Genomic DNA, 14,618 nt, shown 5'->3' with positions numbered 1-14,618 from the left:
CATTAAAAAACAGGAAACAAAGAAAATACCAAAATGGATATCAGAAGAGACTCTGAATCTTGCTCTTGAATGTGGAGTAGCTAAAGCCAAAGGAAGAAACGATGAAGTAAAAGAGATGAACAGATTTCACAGGGCGCTAAAGAAGACATAGTAAAGTATTATGACACTCAAAGACCTGGAGATAGAAACCAGAAGGGAAGAACAGGCTTGGCATTTCTCAAGCAGAAAGAACTGAAGAACAAATTCAAGCCTCCAGTTGCAATATTGAAGGATTCTATGGGGAAAATATTAAATGACGTGGGAAGCATCAAAAGCAGATGGAAGAATACACAAAGTCACTATACCAAAAAGAACTGGTGGACTTTCAACCATCTGAGGAGGTGGCATATGATCAGGAACCAGTGATACTGAAGGAAGAAGTCCAAACTGCACTCAACGCATTGGTGAAAAACAAGGCTCCAGTAACTGAAGGAATACCAACTGGAATGTTTCAACAAATGGATGCAGCACTGGAAGTGCTCACTTGTCTAGGCCAAGAAATTTGGAAGACAGCCACCTGGCCAACTGACTGGAAGAGATCCGTACTTATGCCTATTCCCAAGAAAGGTTTTCCAACCGAATGTGAAAATTACCGAACAATATCATTTAATATCACAAACTACTAAAATTTTGCTGAAGATCATTCAAAAGTGGCTTCAGCAGTATACTGACAGAGAACTTCCAGAAATGCAAGCCGGATTCAGAAGAGGACATGGAACCAGAGATATCATTGCTGATGTCAAATGGATCCTTGCTGAAAGCAGAGAATACAAGAAAGATGTTTATCTGTGTTTTATTGACTATGCAAGGCATTCAACTGTGTGGATTATAACAAATTATGGATAACATTGCAAACAATGAGAATTCCAGAACACTTAGTTGTGCTCATGGGGAAACTGCACATAGATCAAGAAGTTGTTTGAACAGAACAAGGGAATACCACGTGGTTTAAAGTCAGGAAAGGTGTGCATCAGAAAAAGTTATGTCCTTTCACCGTACTTATTCAATCTGTATGCTTAACAAATAACCTTAGGATATGGAGTATATGATGAAAAACGGGGTGTCAGGATTGGAGGAAAACTCATTAATAAACTGCAATATGCAGATGACACAACCTTGTTTGCTGAAAGTGAAGAGGACTTGAAGTACTCGCTGATGAAGGTCAGAGACCACAGCATTCAGTATGGATTACATCTCAATATAAAAAAATAAAAAATCCTTACAACATCATGATGAACAGAGAAAAGATTGAAGTTGTCAAGGATTTCATTTTCCAAATTACTGGGCTGAGGGCTGGAGACCATTGTCTTGGGGGATATCTAGCTCAATTGGCATAAAAAAAAAATAGCATAGTATAAAAAGAAATTTTTCTACATCCTAATTTGGTGAATAGCTTCTGGTTCTTAAAACCTGTGAGCAGTCATCTGAGGTACTCTTTTGGTCCTACTTCATCTAGAGCAAGGGAGAATGAAGAAAGCCAAAAACACAAGGGAAAGACTAGTCCAAAGGACTCATGGACCACAACTACCCCAGTCTCCCCCAGACTGAGTCCAGCACAGCCAGACGGTGTCCAGCTACCACCACCAACTGCTCTGACAGGGGTCACAGTAAAGGGTCCTGGATGGAGCTGGCGAACAAATTTGTAACTCAAAAAAAGACTAGATTATCGTCCAACAGAGAGAGGAGAAACCCAGAAAGTATGGCCCCTGAACACACTTTGAACTGTTTACTGCAGTCACTCCTCAGCTTCACGCTTCTGCCAAAGATTAAACAGGCTTTTCAAACAAAATGAGACTAAATGGGAACAACAGCCCAGAGACAAAGAGGAGACAGGAATGTTGGTAAGGGAGAACCCAAGGTAGAGAAGCAGACAGTGTTAACACATCCTGGGTTTGGCAATCAATGTCACAAAACAATATGTGTAAAAAAAAAAACAAAAACCCAGTGCCTTCGAGTCAATTCTGACTCATAGCGACCCTACAGGACAGAGTAGAACTTCCTCATAGAGTTTCCGAGGAGCGCCTGGCGGATTCTAAGTATATGTGTATGAATTGTTTAATAAGAAACTAATTTGCTCTCTACACCATCTGAAGTACAAAAATAAAATAGAGCAAAATAAAAGTCCTCTGTTTGAGAAAAGTTTTCAATTGTTATAGCTAACTACAGGGATTTTTTTTTTTTAATTTTTTTTTTTACCTTAGCTGAAGGTTTACAGAACAAACTAGTTTCTCATCAAAGGGTACACAGATTGTTCTTGACAGTGGTTAACAACTCCATGACATGTCAACACTTTCCCTTCTCAGCCCTGGGTTCCCTATTAACAGCTTTCCAGTCCCTGCCCCAGGGATGGTATGCCCTTTAGTCTTGTTTTTTTCCATGGGCCTGTTCAATCTTTGGCTGAAGGGTGAGCCTCAGAAGTGGCCTCATTACTGAACTGAAGGGGTGTCCGGTGGTCATACTCTCAGGGTTTCTCCAGTCTCTGTCATGCCAGCAAGTCTGATATTTCTTTTTGAGTTAGAATTTTGTTCTACATTTTTCTCCAGCTCTGTCTGGGATCCCCTATTGAGATCCCTGTCAGAGAAGTCCATGGTGGTTGGCGGGGACCATCTCATAGTAATGGACTCAGTCTGGTGCAGGCTGTGGTAGATGTGGTCCATTAGTCCGTTGGACTAATCTTACCCTTGTATCTTTAGTTTTCTTTATTTTTCCTTATTCCTGAAGGGGTGAGACCAGTGGAGTATCCTAGATAGCTGCTCACAGGCTTTTAAGAACCCAGATGCTACTCACCAAAGTAGAATGTAGAACATATACTTTATAAACTGTTCTATGCCAATTGAGGTGGCTATTCCCCAAGATCATGGTCCAAACAGCCCTCAGCCCAGCAATTCGGTCCCTCAGGGAGTCTGGATGTGTCTGTGGAGCTTCCATGACCTTGCCTTGTACAGTTTGTTCTGGTTTCCCCAGTATTATGTACTGTCTTACCCTTTACCAAAGTTTCCATTTACCTATTGTTTATTAGGTGTTTTTGTATTCCCACTCCTCCCCTCCTCATAACCATCAAAGATTGTTTCTTTTTATACGTAAACATTTTCAAGTGTATTTACAGTAGTGGTCTCATACAATATTTTTGTCCTTTTGTGATTGACTTGTTTCACTCAGCATAATGCCCGCCAGATTTATTTACATTATGAAATGGTTCACAGATTCATCGTTGCTTAATACTCCATTATGTGTATGAACCACAGTTTGTTTATCCATTCTTCTGTTGATGGGCATCTAGGTTTCCATCTTTTCTTTATTGTGAATATGCTGCAACGAACATGGGTGTGAATATGTCTATGTGTGTGACGATGCTTACTTCTCTAGGATATATTCTAGGAGAGGGATTGCTGGATCATATGGAATTTCTATTTCTAGCTTTCTAAGGAAGCACCTAATGCCTGGGATATTGATGTTTATGCATTCCATTTCATTTTTGATGATTTCTAATTTTGCTAGATTCATACTTCATACATTCCAGGTTCCAATTATTAATGGATGTTTGCAGCTGTTTCTTCTCATTTTGAATCACGCCACATTAGCGAATGAAGGTCACAAAAGCTTTTCTCCACCCACATCATTAAGGTTGACTCTACTTTGAGGAGGCAGCTCTTCCCCAGTCATCTTTGAGTGCCTTCCAACCTGGGGGCCTCATCTTCCAGCACTATATCAGACAATGTTCTGCTGCTATTCCTAAGGTTTTCACTGGCTAATGCTTTTCAGAAGTAGACTGCTGGATCCTTCTTCCTAGTCTGTCTTAGTCTGGAAGCTCAGCTGAAACCTGTCCTCCATGGGTGACCCTGCTGCTATCTGAATACTGGTGATATAGCTTCCAGCATCACAGCAGCACACAAGCCCCCACGGTACTACAAACTGACAGACACGTGGGGGTCACTAAGCATTAGTGAGCTGAATTAGACTGGTATTGGCCATTTTGAATCAGACAATCATACAGTCTACTATGTTGGGAAAGACAACTTGAAGAGGAATGGTGTTCAAAAAGAATGTTTCAAGACCTATCCTGAAGTACAACACTGTCAGTGATAGGATAATATCCATATGCCGACAAGGAAGACCAGTTATTATGACTATTATTCAAATTTATGTTCCAACCACTGGGGCCAAAGATGAAGAAATAGAAGATTTTTATCAGCTGCTGCAGTCTGAAATGGATTGAACATGCAATCGAGATGCATTGATAATTACTGGTCATTGGAATGTGAAAGTTGGAAAAAAAAAAGAAGGATCAGTAGTTGGGAAATATGGCCTTGGTGATAGAAACAATGCCAGAGATCGACTGATAGAATTTTGCAGGACCAGTGACTTCTTCATTGCAAATACCTTCTTTCACCAATATAAATTACGAGTATACACATGGACTTTACCAGATAGAGCACACAGAAATCAAACTGACTACATCTGTGGAAAGAGACGATGGAAAAACTCAATATCATCAGTCAGAACAAGGCCAGGGGCCAACTGTGGAACAGACCATCAATTGCTCATATGCAAGTTCAAGCTGAAACTGAAGAAAATCAGAGCAAGTCCACAAGAGCTAAAATATGACCTTGAGTATATACCATCTGAATTTAGAGACCATCTGAATAATAGATTTGACTCACTGAACACTAGTGACTGAAGACCAGACAAGTTGTGGAATGACTTCAAGGACATCGTACATGAAGAAAGCAAGAGGCCATTGAAAAGACAGGAAAGAAAGAAAAGACCAAGATGGATGTCAGAGGAGACTCTGAAACTTGCTCTTGAACGTCGAGCAGCTAAAGCAAAAGGAAGAATTGATGAAGTAAAAGAACTGAACAGAAGATTTCAAAAGGTGCCTCGAGAAGACAAAATAAAGTATTATAATGACATGTGCAGAGCGCTGGAGATGGAAAACCAAAAGGGAACAACACACTCAGTGTTTCTCAAGCTGAAAGAACTGAAGAAAAAATTCAAGCCTCCAGTTGCAATAGTGAAGGATTCTATGGCGAAAATATTAAATGACACAGGAAGCTTCAAAAGAAGATGGAAGGAATACACAGAGTCATTATGCCAAAAAGAGTCAATGTTCAAGCATTTCAAGAGGTGGCATGTGATCAGGAACCAATGGTACTGAAGGAAGAAGTCCAAGCTGCTCTGAATGCATTGGGAAAAACAAGGCTCCAGGAATTGATGGAATATCAACTGATATCAATATTGAATATCAACATCACTGCTAGAGGTACTCACTCTTCTATGCCAAGAAATATGGAAGACAGCTTCCTGGCCAACTGACTGGAAGAGATCCATATTTATGCCTATTCCCAAGAAAGGTGATCCAGCCGAATGTGGAAATTATAGAACAATATCATTAATATCACAAGCAAGCAAAATTTTGTTGAAGATCATTCAGAAACAGCTGCAGCAGTATATCGACAGGGAACTGCCAGAAATTCAGGCCAGTTTCAGAAGAGGATGTGGAACCAGGGATATCATTGCTGATGCCAGATGGATCCTGGCTGAAAGCAGAGAATACCAGAAGGATGTTCACCTGTGTTTTATTGACTATGCAAAGGCATTCGACTGTGTGGATCATAACAAGTTATGGATAACACTGCGAAGAATGAGAATTCCAGAGCACTTAATTGTGCTCATGAGGAACCTTTACATAGATCAAGAGGCAGTTGTTCGGGCAGAGCAAGGGGATACTGATTGGCTTAAAGCCAGGAAAGGTGTGCATAAGGGTTGTATTCTTTCACCATACCCATTCAATCTGTAGCCTGAGCAAATAATACGAGAAGCTGGAGTATATGAAGAAGAACAGGGCATCAGGATTGGAGGAAGAGTCATTAACAGCCTGCGTTATACAGATGACACAACCTTGCTTGCTGAAAGTGAAGAAGACTTGAAGTGCTTACTAATGAAGATAAAGACCACGGCCTTCAGTATGGATTGCACCTCAACATAAAGAAAACAAAAATTCTCACAACTGGACCAACGAACAACATCATGATAAATGGAGAAAAGCTTGAAGTTGTCAAGGATTTCATTTTACTTGGATCTACAGTCAACAGTCATGGAAGCAGCAGTCAAGAAATCAAAAGATGCATTGCATTGGGTAAACCTGCTGCAAAGGACCTCTTTAAAGTGTGGAAGAACAAAGATGTCACCTTGAAGACTAAGGTGTGTCTGACCCAAGCCATGGTACTTTCAATTGCATCATATGCAGGTGAAAGCTGGACAATCAGTAAGGAAGACCGAGGAAGAATCGACACCTTTGAACTGTGGTATTGGTGAAGAATATCGAATATACCATGGACTGCCAAAAGAGCAAACAAATCTGTCTTAGAATAAGTACAGCCAGCATGCTCCTTAAAAGCAAGGATGGCGAGACTGTGTCTTACATACTTTGGACAGGTTGTCAGGAGGGATCAGTCCCTGGAGAAGGGCATCACGCTTGGCAGAGTACAGGGTCAGCAGAAAAGAAGACGACCCTCAATGAGGCAGATTGACACAGTGACTGCAACAATCAGCTCTAGCATAACAACGATTGTAAGGATGGCTCAGGACTGGGCAGTGTTTCTTTCTGTTGTGAATAGGGTCGCTATGAGTCAGAACTGACTCAACGGCACCTAACAAGAACAACATAGAGGAAGCACCATATTATATTCCAAAATGGTTTGATCATTTTGCATTCCTGCCACTACAGGTATTTTTTAATAAAAAATAATGTAATTCTTCTATAACACTGCATAAAAAATATTTACAACTGGAAGTTGACTTCCTGGGTGAGGAGAGATAATTGGACCAATTTTCCCAGACTCTTCCCTGAGGATTCCCCTGTCCATTCCCCTTGAGTCTTCTTCGTGATGTCTGTCTGCCAGAATACAGACCTATGATAGCTTCTGCTTTTCCTCTTGACTGGGCAAATGACCATAAACTTGCAGCACCATGATGAATCTTGAGACAAGGTCAGGAGGTTCCTGAGAAAAAGGATATAAATGTGGTGTGTTTCTAGAGAACATGACTTATGGGGTGGTGTTTAATCATTGCCATCTTGTGGTGTCCCACAGGGGTTACCTTGCCCCAGCTCCTTGAGCAGAGGCATCCTTTAACTTCACTACCCAGGACCACAGTTGGACTGTTCTGCCTCTCTAAATCCAGACTGAGAAAGGATTTCTTTATTTTTTTATTGTTTTAAAAACGGATAAAACATTAGCCATTTCAACATTTGTCATGTGTACAATTCAGTGAGACCAATTCCATCAACCATGTTGTGCAACCATCACCAATCACCTATTGCTAACTTTTCATCCGCAGAAAAAAAGCTCAGTGCTACCCAAACAATGATTGCCCCTTTTCCCTGTCTCCCCTGGCAAACACTACTAAACTCTGATCTCCATACATTTGCCTATTCTGGATATTTCATATTAGTGAGATCATACAATAATTGTCTTCCTGTGATTGACTTATTTCATTCAGAATAACTTTTTCAAGGTTCATCCATGTTGTGGCATGCATCAGAACTTCATTTCTCTTTATGGCTGCATAATATTCCATTGTGTGTATATACCACATTTTGTTTACATGTTGATGGACATTTGGGTTGTTTCCTTCCACCGTTTGGCTATTGTGGATAGTGCTGCAGTGAGCACTGGTGTACAGGCTTCTATTTGTGTCACTACTTTCAAGTCTCTTTTGTATACATATTTTTTTAAGAGTGGAATAGCTGGGTCATATGATAGCTTCCAACAAGGTTAACTTTTTGAGGAAAATCCTATCATTTTTCAGTGGCTGTATCGTTTTTCATTCTCACCAGCCAGTGGCATCACTAATAGGGTGTAAGGGGTGCAGATCTCACCCCCTGACATTGTCAGGAGAGTGACAAAAAAATGACCCCAGGTCGGTAGTGTCAGTGGGCGGGGAGGTGCCACAGGGGAGAGATTGCCAAGGCAGTGGCTCAGCAGGGGTGGTGTCATTAGTAACCCAGGGCAGTTACTCATCACAAACCCCTCTCTGCCAGTCAGGAGGGGAGAGCATTCGCCTTGTCCAATGAGAGAGGGGAGGAGCTGTGGGGATCCGCAGCGGGTGGGGTAGGTAGGAGTGCGTCTGTGTGGCCTTGGGCTCTTACAGGGGATGAGGTGGGACAGGGTTGGCTGCTCTACTCATGGGGGTGGGGGGAGAAGGGCTTTACCCATCACCCTGCCCACCAGGCTGGTGAGAACATGAGTTACTGCACAGGGTGACACCAACTCTAGTAATGCCACTGCCACTAGCAATGGATAAATGTTCTGATTTGTCCACATGCTTTCTAACTTTAGTTATTTTATATTTTATCTTAGTCATTTTTATCCTAGTCAAAGTGAAGTAGTATCTCATTGTTGTTTTGATTTGCATCTCTCTAACAGCTAATGTCCAAACCAAACTGATTGTCATCGAGTCAATTTGTGGCACAGTGGTTAAGCCTTAGGTGGCTAACCGAAGGGTTTGCAGTTTGAATCACCAGCCATTCCTTGAAAATGCTATGGGGAAGTTCTACTCTGTCCTATGGGGTTTCTGTCAGTTGGAATCCACTTGATGGCAACGGGTTTGGTTTGGTTTTGGTAATAGCTAATGATGTTGAGCATCTTTTCATGTGCTTGTTGATGAAATGTCTGTTCAGGTCATTTCCTCATTTTTTGATTGGGTTATTACCTTTCTATTACTCTTGTCCATGGGGGTCCTTAGTTGAATAAGATTTCTTAGCTGTGATGTAATCAAATTCACCCAAATTTTTTGCTTTATGAGTTTCAATTTTGAAGTTTTTATTAAAAAAAAGAACTATTTCTCACCTTAGGTAATAAGGATATTTTATTCTTCTGTAAATATTTACAGTCTTGGAAACTCTAAGGAGCAGTTTAAAAACTCTGGTCTTTAGAGTTGCTATGAGTCAGAACCGATGGCAACAGGTTCGGGTTAATTCTTTTTTAAGGAGTTCGTTGATGGTAGATTTCTCAGTTCTAGGAGAGATCATGTAGGAGAAAATGGATATGGTGGACATTTTGGAATGGCTCCATTCTGCACTCCTATTCAGAGTGGTTGAAAATTCCAGAGGCCTTTTGCAGCTAGAATTCCGAGTGTGAATTAGTTTTTACTAATTAAATGCACTCATGTGAGCTTTGGGAGGTGGAAGTGAGGTGGCAACCATCCTTCAGCTGCAATTGTTGTTGACAAGCAAGACTGTGGAGGCCCATCTGTCTAGAAAGTTGGTCTACATTTCAGTTGTTTACCAGTTTTATGGATGTGAGAGTCATTTTTCATGACAGCAGCAGTAGGAGTTTTCTGACCTCTAGGTCATATCTATGCTGGTGTCTCTTTGAATATAATACTCCAGCAGGGTTCCCTAACCTCTGTTTATAAAATTATTAAAAAAACAAACACAAAAACTGAGAATATAATCTTCACTATGAAATCCCTTTCTACTTGAGAAATCTAGAGCTATTTCACTTTTCCATGTCTGACTGGAAAAAAAAAAAATCAAACCTATTGCCTTTGAGTTGATTCCAACTCATAGCGCCTCTATAGGATAGAGTAAAACTGCCCCATACTGTTTCCAAGAAGTGGCTGGTGGATTTGAAGTGCCAACCTTTTGGCTGACAGCCAGGCTCTTAACCATTGCACCACCAGGGCCCCATAGTGCCTAAGATACTTAAAAATGACAAACACTGATACAATATGGTTTCTAAAGCAATAATAAATAACAGAAGAATTTCTACATATCTCTTGCAGTGTATGGCCCCTGATAGTTTAATATGAATCTCTGATATTGTTCGAGGCAAAAGTGGGAAGACTATGTACCACATGCCAGTTGGATTTACTGAGTCCGGTTGGCAGGAGAAGCAGATCAACCAGTTATTTAGGGGAGTAACAAAGACTCTAGCAGTGCCTAGTATCTCCTTGTTCATCTGGAATGATTGGAGAGATAGTATAAATAGGGGCAGTTACTTTCAAAAGATTATTGAAATTGGAAAATTGTAATTAAGATAAAGTTTATACACAGTACAAACAGACTATCAGCCGAGAGAAAGGGGATAATGAATTATGAGTTTGAATCCCAGTGTTGCAAGTTTACCAGCTATGTAAGCCTGAGAATTTACTTAACCTCTGTAAATCAAAGTTTTCTCATTTCAGAAAATGAGAAAATAAAGTAAAATACTTAGAAGACTTCCTAGGATTCATAATTATTTTATGCTATGATATTGATGGTGTTGTCAGTAAGTGAACTAAGAGACCATTTAGAAGATCGTGGGTAGGAATAAGCAGAGAGTAAAAGTAAAATAAGAGAGAAAGAAAGAAGAAAAGGGAGAAACCTAGTTAAGGAATACTTTTTGTGTTACTTCTTGGTGACTTTCAATTTCGTCTCCATTTGTCTTGTGTACACCAAAGGGCAAATTATGAGAATTGGTTTGGGTAATATGTTCTCTACAGAGGAAATTAAATCAAATGTCTCTCTTAAAGTCATTGATGAAAGTTTAGATTTATTTTATATTATAATCCAGATAGGTAATGTTTATCAGAGGGCCAAAGAGAGAACGCTGATCCTACGTGGAAGACATAAACTTGAAATCAGCAAGACTGAAACAGAGTCAAACATGAAATGCATGAAAGTAAAAAGGAAAGAGAAAAGAAGAGTGGATGCACTTAATCAGTTGTGCTGAGAAATATTTGCTCTCTATCAATGTGTGTGTAAATCTTTACATGACTTTCCGCCTATATTTATATCTCAGTTTTCAACTTGAGAAAGAATAATGACATTTGCAACCATAACAGTCTTCTTCTTCGTGTTTTCTGCATGGTGGCCTCCACCTCCTTGTTCCTTAGACTAAATTTGGGGTTCAGCATGGGGATCACTGTGATATAGAACACAGAGGCCACATTCTCCTGAGACAGTGAACTGACCTTGGATGGTTTTAAGTACATGAATGCTGCAGATCTATAGAACAATCCCATTGTCACAGGTGGTAATATTTTCCCTATAGAAAGTAATGATAATAATATTTTCTCTACGGAAGGTAATGAACAATGAATGACTCTCAAACTGAGTGCTTAAAATTTAAAATTTATGTTAAATTACAATTAAGTTAGTAAATGTTTAGCAAAGGGCTCAGGATAGAGAGAATAGATTACACATAAAAGAAAATATGAACTTGAAAATAGCTGGTTGCAAACAGTAAAGCACGAGAGAGGGTTGGAAGGAGGAGAGGAGAATGACAGAAGACATTCACCAATAACGTGGAGGGTTGGTGTTCCTCATCCATGGGTGGTCTTCCCTCTGGTGTTTGTAACAACTTAGTTTTAAAATTGAGAAAGAATAATAACATTTGTATTAAGACAGTTTTCTTCTCAGTGTTTTCTGCATGGCAGCCTTCACTTCCTTGTTCCTCAGACTGTAAATTAGGGGGTTCAACATGGGGATCGCTGTGGTGTAGAACACAGAGGCCACATTCTTCTGGGCCAAGGAACTGGCTGTGGAAGGTTTTAGATACATGAATGCAGTAGATCCATAGAAGATTCCCACTGCTGTAAGGTGGGAACTGCAGGTGTTGAAGGCTTTGGACCTACCCTCTGTGCTCCTGATGTGGAGGATGTTGGACAGGATGAATGCATAGGAGACAAGGACTGTTGAACTGGTAACTATGATGTCAAATCCAGCCAAAAAGAAAACTGTGAGCTCAATGTTGTAGGTGCTAGAGCAGGAGAGCTGCATGAGAGGGAGGATGTCACAGAAGTAATGACTGATAAGGCTTTCACAATAGGACAGTTTTAACATGAGGCCAGTCTCTATCATTGAGCCAACGAGCCCTATGATGTAGACTGCAGCCACTAGCAGGGAGCAGGTTTGATGTGACATAATGATGTTATAAAGCAAAGGGCTGCAGATGGCAACAGAGCAGTCGTAGGCCATCACTGTCAGCATGTAAGCCTCGGCAACAACAAAAACAAGGAAAAAATAGAGCACCCTGCATAAGATATGCTGTTCTTCTCTGAAACAAAGCTCACCAGCATTTTAGGAGTAATGACAGAGGAGTAGCACATATGTATTTATGACAAATTGCTGAGGAAGTAGTACATGGTGGTGTGAAGCTGGGAATTCAGACAAATGAGCATGATCATGCCGAGGTTCCCCACCAAGGTGATCAAGTAGATTCCTAGAAAGAGGAAAAAGAGAGGGAGCTGGAGGTCTGGCAGATTTGTTAATCCTCCTAGAATGAATTTTGTCACAGTAGAGTGATTTTGTGCAGGCATTCTCCTGGGGTTGGAAGCCTGTGGGGCTGGGAAAGAAAAGCCTCATGAAAGGCTGTAATTCTCCTTGATGAAGCCAGTTCTGAGCATTTGTCCCAAGCTTAGAGATCCTGGGCTGTTTCTTTCTTTGATTTTTGTAAAAATGCAGATAATACCACATTGGTCAATTCAACATTTTTCATGTATACAATTCAGTGAGGATTATTACATCAATTGTGGTGTGGAAAAATCATCAGTATCCATTCCAAATTTTTCATCACCATAAACAGAAACTCAATGTGTCCTAAATAATACTTCAGCTTTTCTGTCTTCTGTCTTTGGTTACCACCACTCAACTCTGATCTCTGTACATTTGCCCATTCTAGGTATATCTTATTAGTGAGTTCATTCAATACTTGTTGTTTTGTGATTAGCTTATTTCACTCAGCCTAATGTTTTCAAGGTTCATCCATGTCATGGCATAGATTGGAAGAATTAATATTGTCAAGATGTCAATATCACCTAATGCCATATACAAATTCAATGCAATAACCATCAAAATTCCAATAGCCTTCTTCACATAAATGGAAAAGCCAATCCTCAAAGCTATACAGAAATGCGAAGGGGCTCAAATGGCAAAAGACTCCTGGGGAAAGAAGTATAGAATAGGAGGACTCACACTTCCTGGTCTCGAAACATACTATGGCAGTACCCAGGTTATGAACCAGATCTGTTCATTAATTTGTCTTTAAGTAGAATGTGCAGGTAAGTCAGAACAGGTGACTACTTCTTATTTAGCCTTACTTTTTTAGTGTAAGAAAAGGCTAGAAGGCTTTCCAATGATTTAAAATCTGCATTGCAGCAAGGGAAGGTGATTGTGATGAAGAATTTGTTGCAAGTAGGGTTTGGTTTAATCATTTCAAAGTGAGGGCAAATTTACATGACATTAAAGGGCAAGTATGAGTTGTCTGTAAGTCAGATGCTCCTAATGTGGGGAGTGCTGTACAAAGCTACAGTAATCAAAACAGTCTGACACTTGTATGTGATAGACCTACAGACCAATGGAATTGAACCTAGAATCCAGAGATAAGCGCACACATCCGTGGTCAATTAATCTTCGATAAGTGTGTCAAATCCAACCAATGGGGACAGAATAGTCACTTTAACAAATGGCTCTGGGACAAGTGGATTTCCACATTCAAAAGAATGAAAGTAGACCCATACATCACACCATATGCAAAAACTAACACAAAATGGATCAGAGACATAAATGTATGATCTAAAACCATAAAATGATTAGAAGAAAATATAGGGGTAATGCTCTGGGGCCTAGGTCAGCAATGGATTCGTAGATATGACACCAAACTCACAAGGAACAAAAGGCATAATAGATAAATGGGATATCATTAAAATTATAAACTTCTGGACTCTTTATTGATGTGTTTTTATCTTACTCCTGCTGCTTACTTGGCAGGAAGACCAGCGCATGAGCAGTTCAGAGATCATGAAGATTAGAGGAAAAGGGGCCAAGATCTTGAACTTTTACCACTCTGTTTTCCAAATACCCTAGACCAGTGGGTCTCAAAGTGTAGTCACTGGACTAGCAGCATTGGCATCACCTGGGACTTATTAGAAATGCCAACTCTCAGGCCTTGTGCCAGACCTACTGAATCAGAAACCCTGGAGGTGGGGCCCAAGCCCAACAATCTGTGTTTTAACAAACTCTACAGATGATGTTGAGGCAGACTAATGTTTGATAGCCTTTACTCTAGAAGAAGGAAGTAGTAAATTTCACATTTTGAAGTTGGAGATGTGTTTTGCTGCAGAAATGAAATTTCCCTGTCATTTATGCCATTTCTAAATATTCACTGAATGTGAGCGTTTGAATACCTATCTCAAATCTATGCAGTGTCAGGGTTACATGGCAGTTGCTACCTTGTCGCTGAGTGGCAAGTCAACTGCTGCATCTGAAAAATGAAGGAGTTAATAATATCAATTCCTAAGGTGGTTGTAAAAATAAGATGGGTTCATGCATATTTAGAAATATTTCTTTCAAATATTCAGAATATATAAAAATATGAGTTGTCATTATGTGGCTGAAATTTGTACTTAGCTCTTCTTGGGGTTTGAGGACCTAAGACAGTGGTTCTCCACATTGAAGTATTTAATAAGTATGGATGCCTGGGTCCCACCCACAGAAATTCTGATTGAATTAATTGATTTGTGGTGCATCCTGGGTATTGCCACATAGTAAGTGCTCAACCATGATTTATTATATTTTTGTTATTATAACATTAAGA

General features: G+C 40.1%; 1 pseudogene; it reads right to left on the bottom strand.

Annotated features, from left to right (window-relative positions):
- Positions 1–11,422: 11,422 nt before the first annotated feature.
- Positions 11,423–12,342, bottom strand: LOC126061145 (olfactory receptor 8A1-like; annotated as a pseudogene).
- Positions 12,343–14,618: the final 2,276 nt, after the last annotated feature.

This window comes from Elephas maximus, chromosome 17 (genome assembly GCF_024166365.1).
Source record: "Elephas maximus indicus isolate mEleMax1 chromosome 17, mEleMax1 primary haplotype, whole genome shotgun sequence".
NCBI classification, from domain to species: domain Eukaryota; kingdom Metazoa; phylum Chordata; class Mammalia; order Proboscidea; family Elephantidae; genus Elephas; species Elephas maximus.
This window is presented reverse-complemented; position numbering and strand designations above follow the sequence as displayed.